The sequence below is a fragment of the Dreissena polymorpha genome, chromosome 8 (genome assembly GCF_020536995.1).
Source record: "Dreissena polymorpha isolate Duluth1 chromosome 8, UMN_Dpol_1.0, whole genome shotgun sequence".
In the NCBI taxonomy this organism is placed as follows: Eukaryota; Metazoa; Mollusca; class Bivalvia; order Myida; family Dreissenidae; genus Dreissena; species Dreissena polymorpha.
In genome coordinates this window covers 41,834,680-41,848,939 of record NC_068362.1, presented here as the reverse complement: position 1 = coordinate 41,848,939, position 14,260 = coordinate 41,834,680, and positions in this window count along the sequence as shown.

The following is a 14,260-nucleotide window of genomic DNA, read 5'->3' as shown; positions in this document are numbered from 1 at the left end:
ATTCACATACATTATTACATAAGTACAAGGATGCAAGTAATAAACATACACGTACGCACGAATGCGCGCACGCACATACAAACATACATTCATACATACAAATATACACAATTTGCACAATATGGTATTATTATATATATTGGCATGTATTCAAATACATTATTACATAAGTACAATGATGCAAGTTATATACATGCACGCACGCACGGAAGCGCACGCACGCACACACACGCACACGTATCCATACATACATACAAGTAAACACAATTTGCACAATATGGTATACTTATATAGATTGGCATGTATTCAAATACATAATTACATAAGTACAAAGATGCAAGTCATATATATGCACGCACGCACGGAAGCGCACGCACGCACCTTTACATACATGCCTGCCTGCCTCCCTCCCTCCCTCCCTCCCCCCTCCCCCCTCCCTCCCCACCTCCCCACCTCCCCACCTCCCTACCCACCTACCCACCTCCCTACCCACCCTACCCCCTACCCACCTCCATACCCACCTAACTCCCTACCTACCTCCCTCCCTACCTACCTCCCTACCTCCCTCCCTACCTACCTCCCTCCCTACCTCCCTCCCTACCTCCCTCCCTCCCCCGTCCCTCCCTCCGTCCCTCCCTCCCTCCCTAACTCCCTCCCTAACTCCCTCCCACCCGCCCGCCCGCCCGCCCGCCCGCCCGCCCGCCCGCCCGACCACCCATATATATATATATATATATATATATATATATATATATATATATATATATATATATATATATATATATATATATATATATATATATATATATATATATTGATCAAACATTTTATGAATCTATATTGATATAATGTGTGTTAATTGACCTTGTGCTTGAAGTGTTGTGTGTGATTTAATTAACTAACAATGCCTTTAGTAGTGGGACAAAGTACTTGTCCGATTATTTGTGTAATGGTTCGTACTCAGTGTTCTCGTATTCTGGATATAAAACGCTCAAGTTTATGTACGAGAAAGACGATTTTGAAGTTGCGCCTTTTTATTTTCGGTAAGTACCGAGCACATTACACATATATAATATGATATGATTATATATTGTATAAATGTGTGAAGCGCGTAAGGAAATTCAAATTTTTGCTCGTATACAATTTAAGTTAATACCAAAAACTGATATTGTGAGTTCCTAATGGAAATTATGGAGAATCATTAACATAAACGCTCTAAGACTGCAGGTCAAAACTTCTACGAATGGTCCAATATCAACTAATTTTGGTATGTATTAATAGTTCAGTGCTCTTGTTTAAAGTAAAATTCAAAATTTAAAACAATAATAATGAAAACATCACTCAAATTCGTATATTCGAGCTCTTATTTTGACTTAATTATCAGTATTCACGAAACGAGTGTTAATTTCTACAGAATTTTTCTTATTGTTCGAATTAGTAAGTGCTAATAATTATAAGATCTAGTTGTTTAAGAGTACAATGATTTTGAAACATGAAATAATAATAACAATATCATTCATTTCTGTGAACTCGGGTTTATATTCGCGAATATTTAGTCATATTCAGTAGTCATACTGAAATGGAAATAAATACAACATAAATTAGACATATTTCTTCCTACGATGATAGCAGAAACAGGGCTTTTTCTGATTTTGGAAAGCGGCCGTTGGCAGGTAATTTGTAAAAAAATGAGTCCCGAATTCTTCAGAATTGTGATAAAAATGAGTCGCGAACTTAGAAATAATTGTGAAAAAAAACGAGTCATGAAGTTTCCAAATTGTGATGTATTAAATGCAAGTTTATTAAATTTATTTAATCTTACAATACTTGGAATTTCCATAACATTTGTATTGGCCAAATGATTTATTAATGTAATATAAGTGCCGGTAAATATTTTGTTGCAGTTAAATCTAAATGCAAAAGTAATATGTTTGTAATTTCAAATGTTAGTTGTAATTTTCGTCCGAAGTTAGTATAAGTTGTATTACTAGTCGCTTTCAATATTGCAAACATATTACTTTTGCATACTTTTGGAGCGTCATAAAATCCCCTTTACAGCAGCATTATTTTAATGAAGGTTCGGTGACAAATATTGCTTTTATGACCACATTTATTTTCCCCAATTTTGGGAAAACATAATTGGGCATCAGCAATCATAAAACTTATACTAACTATGGAGTCCGACGCTAACAATAGTGGTTATCTGATACTGCAAAACAATAATGTTGCATATTTTTGATTCTAAGAGGATCCCCATTTACCATTATATCGAATGAATAATTCTTGTATAGTCACTTTTATCATATCCGGATTTTACTGAAAACACAGCATGTCATTGTAAAGAATATATAAATATACACCAACTTCGGTCGCAATTAGCAGTAATAATATGTTATTCTCACAATAAATCTTTACATATTTAGAAACGGTAGAGGAATACCATTACAACGGTACCAAATAATGTATGGTCGGTTGGAAAAAATGTTGCTTGTATAACCCCTTTTATCTATTCGGGTTTTCCTCAAAAGATTGTTTTGTGTAAAAAATCATATAAATAGGCCGACTTTGGCCGCCCTAATATAATACCGACAAACACTATTTTTACAACGTTAGAAACCTTAGAGGATCTTCTTTACAACGGTAGCCTTTTATTAATATCGAATTTATAATAATGTTTGTATAACCACTTTTACCTTTTCCGGGTTTTCCTTTAGGCATTTCGGTGTGTAAAAAAACACAACCTCAAAAAAGGCTGACTTTGACCGCGATTTACAGGCTAACTCTGACCCTGCCATACAATATTTTTAAATTGTTAGAAACTTTGGAGGTTCTTCTTTCCAACGGTACCATTATAAAATATATATCGGACGAATAATAATGCATTTTAACCTTTTTTTTACATTTTCCGGGTATTACCTTAAAGATTTCCGGATTTTCCGGATACTTCCGGGTTTTTATAATACGCCTACCATTTCCTCATGAGCCGTCCACATTTTTTTCAGATGCTTCACATTTAAGTGTCAACCCTTCCTTTGCAATTATTAAAATGTTTCTATTAACATCGAAGCGTCATCAAGTTTATGGCATTTAGACTGTCCAAATACATTGGAGTACATTGGCAAAGTTAGATCTCTTTATCAAATACCCCAGTAAAATATAAAACATTATGTAAATGTACTGCGCTCAAAAATGTGAAAACCATAAAGAGACAGTTATAAAAAAAACAAAAAAACAAAAGACAACACGCATTCTTATATTAACTTAATTTATAACACAACTTTAAAAGATAAGTTGCATTAAGGATTATTGATACACGATGACATTTTGTATATTTTTATTTTAGTCAGTTCCGAATCCTAAAACGTCATTGATATTTTTGTAATTTCAAATCCTAAAATGTCATCCTACGTTGTTCAACTCCAATAACCTGGGCGATGAAATAAACCATTTAGCGGAACCGGTAATCCATAAGTTGATATGGATAACGGGTGATGCCAGGATGTTAATACACGTGTATTATTTTTTGTTTGAAAGAAAATTATCAAATCATATACAACCTAAATTAATGAACTTGATTAAAGCTCATACATAAGCAATTAAGCCAAGCGGTTACGCATTTGACTGCAGATCCAAAGAGCCTCATTTTCTTCAATTGTTTTTTTTTTTCGGAACTAAATGTTCTCCTTAAAATACTTTAATTATAAAAACATTTGATGTACATCATATATTGATAATCCTTTCGATGAATTATATATTATTTGTATACACCTATTAAAAATCGGATTTTGGGGCAAAATCGGGGTTCGAAGTACCTATAATAAAAAGGGCTGAAATCTCATACTGTTCAAATACGTTAATGTACGTACGTGAAAATAAATTGGAAAGCATACATAACTATATAATGTGAAAAACGTTCAGAAAGAACCTTGGCACACAATCAGCAGTACATATATATGTTATATTTGATTAACCGTACACTAAGTATTTTTTTATTTTGCTTTTTTAACAGTATCTTTGCATTACGTACAAGCAGACTTGTACAATCTGGCCGAAATATTTATTAAAAAAAAACACAATAATTAAAATGTGTAATTGAATTTACTGGATAAAATAGTTACGTTCTTTCATTATTCTTAACGTGTTTGTTTCTTTAATCCAACGTTTAGTTAGTTAACGATCATTTTGGCAACACAATATGAAACTACTACACCCCGATCAGAGATCTTTTAATTTGCAGTTGTTTGATGCCGATACTTATCCTACGTGTTGTAACTTGTCATGCGCAACTCAATTACGTATAATGATTTTTATACGATAACAGTAATTTGCAAATTTCTCAGCACAAATCTGTTAATTTTACAAATCAAGTTGAGTAAAATATGTGTTTAAAATGAACATTGGATTTCGATATTAGAACGAAAATGAATGGGCATAGATTTAATTCAAAATGTATGGTTATTTTTACCTATTTTAGCAACATTTTTATTTTGCTTTGTGAATTGTTGTAGTTTAATAACTGTATGCATGTCTCGACATAAAATTTTAGTTTATGGTGACCAAGTTGACACAAATTATTTCCCAAAAAGTGTGTTCATTGTTACTTTTAACATAGTTGCGATCTTTATTTTAAAATGAAATCTTAAGCAGGGGAATGGCCATGAATGAAAGATCGGGAAAAAAGGTATTCCATCCCTCATAATCATTGCGTGTAATATCATGTTATTCCGGAGTATGTTTGAGAGTCATGGACATCACAAACAAAGCAATACTAATTCGTCTCCATGACGTTCTGTTTGAGAAGTTGATGTCCATCGCATACAGCCGTCTACCGATATATGGCGGACTCACGTTCTTATTATGAATCAATGGTAAGCGCTTTTTAATATAGATTATTCTTTTATTCAATCGACATACGTATCAAACGATATAACCATGCCTCGTGTCTTATTACTGTTCACTGAATTTCAAATTATTTACCGTAATAGTTTAAATCATTAAAATGCGTGTGAAGACATTTTTTTATTGTAATTCACGTTGTAAAAAGCTGCATAGCAGATCTCTCGATAAGTCGTTCGCTCAGCTTAAACAAACCGATGCATTCACTTAAAATTTTGCAAAAGGTTGTTAAATGTTAAAATTAACACATGTCATACCACGCTGTATGGATAATTAGGTAGACACCCACTGTATGTAAATATACATGTTCGTATTATAAAATATTGCCTTAAAGTTGTGAATAGTAAACATATCATGCAAACTGTGTATAACAAAGCAATCAATGTTTGTAATAAACGGTATAAAATTGGGTATCTAATGAAAAAAAGTTGTGAAATGATTATTGATTTTCTTATACATTCGAAAATGTAAATACGGTTATAACAATTTCGTTTTTATGTGAATTAAAATGTAGAATTATAGATACATTTAAACAAGAATGGTTTGACAATATGAATAATAGTCCGGTTTTTGATATGTATAAGGTACTCAACACATCTCTAGAATATGAAACGTACTTTGATTTACTGACAAAAAGAGAACATCACTATACTACTGCCAAACAGTTTGCGTACATACATACCCCAATGTAGTAACTTCCAAAGTTTTATGCCAGTGTTGTAACTTGCTTAGTGTGTATGCCAATTTTATGACTTACATAGTGTGTGTGCCAATGTAGTGATATGCATAGTTTGTATGCCAATGTAGTAACTTCCATAGTTTTATGCCAGTGTAGTGACTTGCCAAGTGTGTATGCCAATTTCATGACTTACATAGTGTGTGTGCCACTGTAGTGACTTGCATAGTTTGTATGCCAATGTAGTAACTAATTTAGTTTGTATGCCAGTGTAGTGACTTGCCAAGTGTGTATGCCAATTTTATGACTTACATAGTGTATGTGCCACTGTAGTAACTTGCATAGTTTGTATGCCAATCTAGTAACTTTCATAGTTTTATGCCAGTGTAGTGACTTGTCTAGTGTGTATCACTGCATGCCAATTTGATGACTTACATAGTGTGTGTGCCACTGTAGTGACATTGTTTGTATGAAAATGTAGTAACTAACTTAGTGTGTAAGCCAGTGTAGTGACTCGCCTAATGTGTATGCCAATTTCATGACTTACATTGTGTGTTTGCCAATCTAGTTGACCAAGGTTTTATGCCAGTGTAGTGACTTGCCTAGTGTGTATCACTGCATGCCAATTTCATGACTTACACAGTGTGTGTGCCACTGTAGTGACGTGCATAGTTTGTATGAAAATGTAGTAACTAACTTAGTGTGTATGCCAGTGTAGTGACTCGCCTAATGTGTATGACAATTTCATGACTTGCATTGTGTGTTTGCCACTGTATTTACTTGTATAGTGTTATGCAAATGTAGTACCTTCCAAAGTTTTATGCCAGTGTATTGACTTGCCTAGTGTGTATCACTGCATGTCAATTTTATGACTTACATAGTGTGTGTGTCACTGTAGTGACTTGCATAGTTTTATGCCAATGTAGTAACTTCCAAAGCTTTATGCCATTGTGGTGACTTGCCTAGTGTGTATGCCAATTTCATGACGTACACAGTGTGTGTGCCACTGTAGTGATTTGCATAGTTTGTATGCCAATGTAGTAACTTTCATAGTTTTTATGCAAGTGTAGTGACTTGCCTAGCGTGTATGCCGATTTCATGACTTACATAGTGTGTGCCACTGTAGTGACTTGCATAGTCTGTATGCCAATGAAGTAACTAACTTAGTTTGTTATGCCAATGAAGTGACTTGCCTAGTGTGCATGCCAATTTTATGACTTACATAGTGTATATGCCAGTGTAGTGACTTGCATAGTTTGTATGCCAATGTAGTAACTTCCAAAGTTTTATGCCAGTGTAGTGACTCGCCTAGTGTGTATACCAATTTCATGACTTACATAGTGTGTGTGCCAATGTAGTGACTTGCATAGTCTGTTTGCCAATGAAGTAACTAACTTAGTTCGTTATGCCAGTGTAGTGAATTGCCTAGTGTGTATGCCAATTTCATGACTTACATAGTGTGTGTGCCACTGTAGTGACTTGCATAGTTTGTATGCCAGTGTAGTGACTTGCCTAGTGTGTATGCCAATTTCATGACTTACATAGTGTGTGTATTACATACGCAGGCGATAGTATTAATGATGTTCGCAATAAAATTACGAGCGCACGCTTTAGTTACTATGTGAGACCGATATAGCTATTACGTGCGCATGCGATAGTTATTACATGTGCACGCAAGAGTGATACCGTGCGCAATAATATTACAAACCGCTATTAAATGCATACACAAATTGACAAGAGTTGTGATGTTATCTGCTTGCTATGAGTTCTTTTAAACTAACAGCGGTGACGAATACCACTGGGGCCGCCTTGCGCAGACGCCGAACCTTTTCCGCATAGATTGCAATATCCTGAGGGCTATATGATTTAAAATCACGTACTATTTCACAACCTCATCATTTTCATAAATATACAGTTTTTTTTATTTAAGACTCAAAAGAATAATATAGCGTATATACAATTATATTATTGTCAAAAACATCAAATCAATCATAATGTTGACAACACTCAGATGACCTGGTAGAGTAAAACAATTTTTTAGCTGAAGATGTCTCAAATTTTAGTAACTCGTATTTTAGTCTCGGATTCAGACTCTAAATGTTTGTGAAAAGGGACGCAGGATCCAGGAAAAGCTTTTTTTTTGGCAACCGACCACCGAAGACAGTGTGACCCATCACTTAGGACAGTGTGACCCACAACTGAGGACAGTGTGACCTGTCACTAATGGCAGCGTATTACAGGTCGACATGTCTACATGTATTTACAAATTCTTAAGTTAAACCATGTAAATATACATTTGCATTGCAATGCTGATACGCAAGCTTTTAACAGACGCTATATCCTTATGCATGTTGGTTTGGTGGCTGCTTTCTGACATCTTATTGGCGTATAAGCAGGTTTGAAGGACGCCAACACAACACGCCGATGGCTCCGACCCTAAACGTTTTCTAGCGCGTCTATACAGCGCCTGCAGAGAAAACGATGCAAAGATGTGTTTGTACGGCGTTTCATACGCACTCTCTTCAGTGCCTCTTGCAAAAGTCATATTCAATGTATTTGAAAGGCGACCCTATTTGAAATAAGGTTAAAGTAATCGCGGCGACATGGCGTTCTATGCCTAGTCGCTGCGCCAAACGTTGCCGGCGACTGCATAACGAGCACCTTTGCGTTCTGTGTATATCTTGGAGGTCGTGAGTGCGCCATGCAAAGACCGATGTGCTGAAACTGGGATGTAATGGTTCACCAATATTAAGAGAGCTATTTCATTAGTGATAGTAAATACGCGAGTACGCGATAGTTATCACGTGCACACACTTAAGTTATAATGTGCGTTACACTATTATAACGTGCGCTCTTGATAGTATTACATACGCAGGCGATTGTGATGACCATGTTCGCAATAAAATTATGAGCGCACGCTACAGTTAGAGAATGATATAGCTAATACGCGCGCATGCGATAGCTATTACGTGTGCACGTAAGAGTGATAACGTGCACACGCGATAGCTGATCAATGAGAATAGGTGTCTGATTATTCGTTAATTTTTACTTAAGCTTTTGAAGTATTTATAAAATGATTGCTTATCACATAGGGTTCGATTTTATAAACGAAATATTTAACTTCATAATTGTAAAGAATTGTTAATATGACACTTCGAGTGCACAGAACATCATTTGCAGTAGTACATCGTTTTGAATGAAATATATAATAGAAACAAGAGCTGTCACCATAGGATGACTTATGCCCCCTATAAACGCTTGATAGAAGTTATGAGCTTTTTTCGAAACCTAAACGCAGATTTTGAAACCTAAACGCGGACCCTAAGTTCAAGGTCAAGGTCACAGGGTTCAAAGTTTTTGTGCGTATGGAAAGGCCTTGTCCATATACACATGCATACCAAATATAAAGGTTATATCTCAAGGGACATAGAAGTTATGAGCATTTTTTCCAAACCTAAACGCATATTTCGAAACCCAAATGCGGACCCTAAATTGAACGTCAAGGTCACAGGGGTCAAAATTTGTGTGCGTATGGAAAGGCCTTGTCCATATACACATGCATACCAATTATGAAGGTTACATCTCAAGGGACATAGAAGTTATGAGCCTTTTGAGAAACCTAAACACAAAGTGTGACGGAAGGACAGACGGACGGACAGTCCGATCACTATATGCCCTCCTTTGGGGGCATAAAAATCGATTATCGTGAACGACACTGTAGTTGTGTATAGTTTTCATTTACACGGTTATTATAATAGTAAAATTTAAGTTCGACTGCAGACGCCTATCGCAAAACGGACCTTATGATTATTTTTTCCTTACGATACCTATTTTAAAACATTTCTATATTTGAAGTACCCGTTAATTATATTTAAGATATGCAATCAATTAATTGTAAATGAAAGATTTGGAAATATCTGGCATTCAGCGAGTGACCTTCATTTATAAACACTCTGCATCGTCGAATGAGCAACCAACTATACAAGATATATATGTACATTAATATACAATATGAACTTAATCCGTAATAACTCAAAACAATTAGTTACTGTATTTATTCTTGATTTTCAGATACATTTAAATTATTCGATTATGTATATTAATCAGTAGAATGCAATAATTGTCAAATAGTCAAATATTATCAATCTCTAATTCAATTCTATCCGCAATTGTATAGAAATAATGTATAAGTGTAAAAAATACCGAATAGTCAAAACATAAATTATTATTCAACTAAAACTGTTTTTATTTAATATTAATTTATTGATTGTTGAATCACTTGAATTTGAATGAACAAACATTTTGCGCCATACATATGCAATTTTGAAAACTAGCCCAGGAAGTTATATTTATTACTAGAGATTTTAATTAAAAAAATTAGACAATGCTCATCTAAGATATCTGATTCATTTTAAACAGTAACTTTATACTACATAGAGCAAAATGAGCAAAGAGCTGTATTTGATAAATAACTAACTTAGTCAAAAAAGCAACTAAACTGAACAGTTGTTAAACATAAGCTACACAAAGGAGTCACTGATCAGAATCGGGAAATAATTTTTGCGCACACATTTAGTAATGAAGCTTCATATTGTGTTTTTTTTAATGAGGCCAGCAGTAGTTGTACACAATATTTGGTTCACAAAATTTCATAGTTGAGCAGGTTATTTTACATTATATATTTATTAAAGCAGTCAACAAAGCCTTATCCTTGAAAAGAAGCAATTTATTGCAGCATATAGTAAAGCGACCAGTGTGCCATGACACTGGCATAAGGCAACAACATATTTTGTTTTTGTTTAGATTTTTTAGTCATAATACGTTTTTGTGTAAATGTTTTATCACTATCCATGAGATGAATTGTAAGTCTTCAAATTGATGTACAAGCTCTGCACACAGATGTATTCCAGAAAGAAGGCTTTAAGGAGGTCGCCTTTAGTGCTGCTCTAGATGGGGAACTGATCATGTGTCAGTGGTTCCCATATCCAGGGCGTGTGGCCTATTCATGGGCGCTGGCAGTGACTTGGGCGCTACCAATCGAGCCAACTGAAGGGTGAGCACCTGTTCCAGCAAGATCCTCTCCCTGCACTTTCCAAGTGCACTGCACATGAAAATTGACACAAATACTTCATGACATTTTCATTTTTTTCAGTATTTGCCTTATATTAAGACATTGAAGATATGAACATCAGATTTCGAAGTAGAAACAAAGATGCACACTTGTTGAAAACAAACCCTTTTGTTTTTAAAGTAAAAAAGGGTAATAATTATAATTAATTGCCAGGACAGAGTGATGGGCCTTTTTTGAAGCGTGAAGCTAATGATGGTGTACTAATGATAAATCACATAAAGTAAAAATACATAATATGTCACTGCCAGCGTATACTGCTTATGTGTGTGTGTGTGATAGAGAAAATCATCAAAAACTTAATACCTATTTTAATATGAATGTTAAATATCACACACTATGACAACACATACTATTCTGTGTATAATTTATATGTACATTATGTAAGTTGCTGCTTATATGGGATCCCCACCAGGATTTGAACCTGGATTTCCTCTCCATATGGAAAGGTGTGTTTGCTTACACTATAAGGATTTTTCCAGTAACAGCAATATTGTTTACAATTATTTCTGTCAACTACATTAACTATTATCAAATAGTATAAAAATGTAAAACAAACAGATAAAGTCAAATACATGTACATGTGTACAAAGAACACCTGCTTGGAAAGTGGAATTATTTTATCCCAAATTTATTCAAGAAAGAATAATGTACAAAAACATTATTTAGCTTAATAATAAAATTAACAATAATGTTACAGATATTAACACTTAAATTATTCTTTTGAAAGTTTCCATGATAAATTAATTAAGAATACATCAAAATTTACATTGGCTAATGTTGTTACTGATGACTCAAGGGAAAACAATTTTAAATTTTCAACAACTAAACAGTTGCATGTACTTGTCACTATATACCTGCCAAGCAGTAAAGGTGTGCTGGTTTATATTCGCCGGCTGAATGCCCGTTTCTTACATCACAAGCTGACTGTTGACTATCATCTTCTGTATGTAGTTGTAGCCTTGGGGAAGCCATCATTGGTGGTGGAACCTGAGAGGTAAGCACACAACTTCTCCGCAGGGAATCCTGATATTAGTTACAAGTCAAGCCAGGTGGCTGGACAAAGGTGATGGGGCAATGCACATCTGTAATTGTTGTTTAAGTTAATGGTTAATACAATATGAATATTTAATACGGCACTAATAACTGAAATCAAACACAGTTTGAACTGGATATATATACGTGTATATGCTTGCTTATTTGCTATTGTTAGTCAAAACATTTACAAATGAAAAAAGAAATTATTTCATGTGATGTTGGAACTCCAGGATTCATCTGTATCTGAGATGTATTCTGTCCCTTGAAGCCACAATCAATCCAATATTAATTTTTATTAAAAATAAATCGCCAGTTATAAAGTCTATGACAGTTATACATTGAAGTAATCAATCATCTAAACGCTTCATACATTTTTAAACCAAACCAATAAACTTTTCTTATCAATACCTTATTACAGTACATGAACTAACTACAAGAAGAGAATCTAAAATAGCAACAACTACTGACTACCAAAAATGTCAAAACATATTTACAAACTCAACATTGGAGTGTTTTGGACAAGTTCTTCGTAAAAATAAGGAAAGTGAAGTATATGCATTTACTCATATAGTACTGTACATATTTTTCTAAAATATTTGACTAATTACACATAATATATTAGCAAAACAAAAAATGCTTACACTATTTGTCTCTAATCATAAGAAACATTAAAAACATTTACTAACACATGTTCAATATAGGTGAAAGTACAATACAAAAATTTGAGGTTTCAGTTCATTCTTATTAAAATATAATAACATTATGAACAGCTCAACTAAATAATGGTCTTACAGTGACACATGTATATATAAAAAGTACTTATTCATTTTGTTATAAAATGTACATTGCTGGAATAATATGCCACACTCTTTAAAAGGCAAACTATTTGCGGCTACCTCATGACTCTCAATCACATCTCAGATGATCTGTCCTCTGACAAAGTGCCGGAAGGCTGTCTGGGCTAACCATGGCGACTTTACGCCGACTGTCACTGTCATCCAACTTGTGCATGTGAGGTTGATCAACCAGTTCCAAAATAATAGAACTAGCTGGATGTATATGTAAACCTTTTTTTTCAACATGTTTCACACCAAAGAATACCTTGCTCCATGCTGTTCTGCACCTCCATATGTCTCAGTTCAGGTTCTTGGCCATCTGGATCAACACCATGGTCATGGACAATGCAGTCATCAAGAACTGTGTAAATAACAAGAGCTGTCAGAGGACAGCGCGCTCGACTATTCGAGTGCCTGACAGTATAACGTAAGCCATCATGGGGAAATTGTTCATATTCAATAATTTATTAGACGATCTTTCAAAAATAAAAAAAGGAAAAAAAAACTTTTTTTTTTTCGGGGGGAGGGGGGGGGGGGGTGGTAATTTATTAGATAATGTTTAAAAAATATATTTTTTTGAGGGGGGTGGGGGGGTAGTGGGGTGGGGGGTGAGAGGGGGGTAGTGGGGGGTGGTAATTTATTAGACGATGTTTAAAAAAATAAATTTGGGGGGGGGTTAGAGGTTAGAGGGGGGGGGGGATTCTGGTAGGGGCGTGGGGTATTGTTTGGGTAGAATCCATTGTGGTATTCAGGTAAGCGTTGTTTTGTCAAAGTAATAATAAAATGTGATCATAAATAAAGAAGTTATGGCAATTTAAGCAAAAGGTTCAATTATCTAAGTGTAAAAGGGGCCATAATAATGTCAAAATGCTTGATACAGTGATCTGCTCTTGTTTATAGGTTGGGGTCATGTTGGTAAACGAGAATGCAACATATAAAAGCAATATGTCAAAGGATAAAGGAAATATTTGGGGTAGTATGCAAACTTTAACATAGATTTATTAATAATATGCATATTCTAAGTACAAAAGGGGCAATAATTATGACAAAATGCTTGATAGAGTTGTCTGCTCTTGTTTATAGGTTGGGGTGATGTTGGTAAACAAGTATGCAAAATATAAAAGCAATATGTCAAGGGATAATGAAAATAAATGGGGTAGTACAAAAACTTTAACATTTGCTGCATATTCTAAGTGAAAAAGGGGCCATAGTTATGACAAAATGCTTGATAGAGTTGTCTGCTCTTGTTTATAGGTTGGGGTCATGTTGGTAAACAAGTATGCAAAATATGAAAGCAATATGTCAAGGGAGAAAGAAATTATTTGGGGTAGTACGAAAACTTTAACATTTGCACGCAGACGCCAACGCTAACGCCGAAGCCGGGGTGAGTAGGATAGCTCTACTATATATATTTCATACATAATAGTCGAGCTAAAAAGTAATATCTAATATAACCGTCACCAAATGAGGACAGTGTAAAGTCACACTGAGGAGAATGTAACCTTCCAATGGGGGCATGCACAATACAATGACATGTATATAGCATTGTTTAGTACATTTTAAGTCTTGTTAACTGTTGCTTTTGCACCATCCTTTTCAATGTCATTCAATAACTGGCACATATTAAAGAAACAAACTTTGCTGATCTGCTCTCTAGAGACAATGACAATCCCTTAACCAATACAG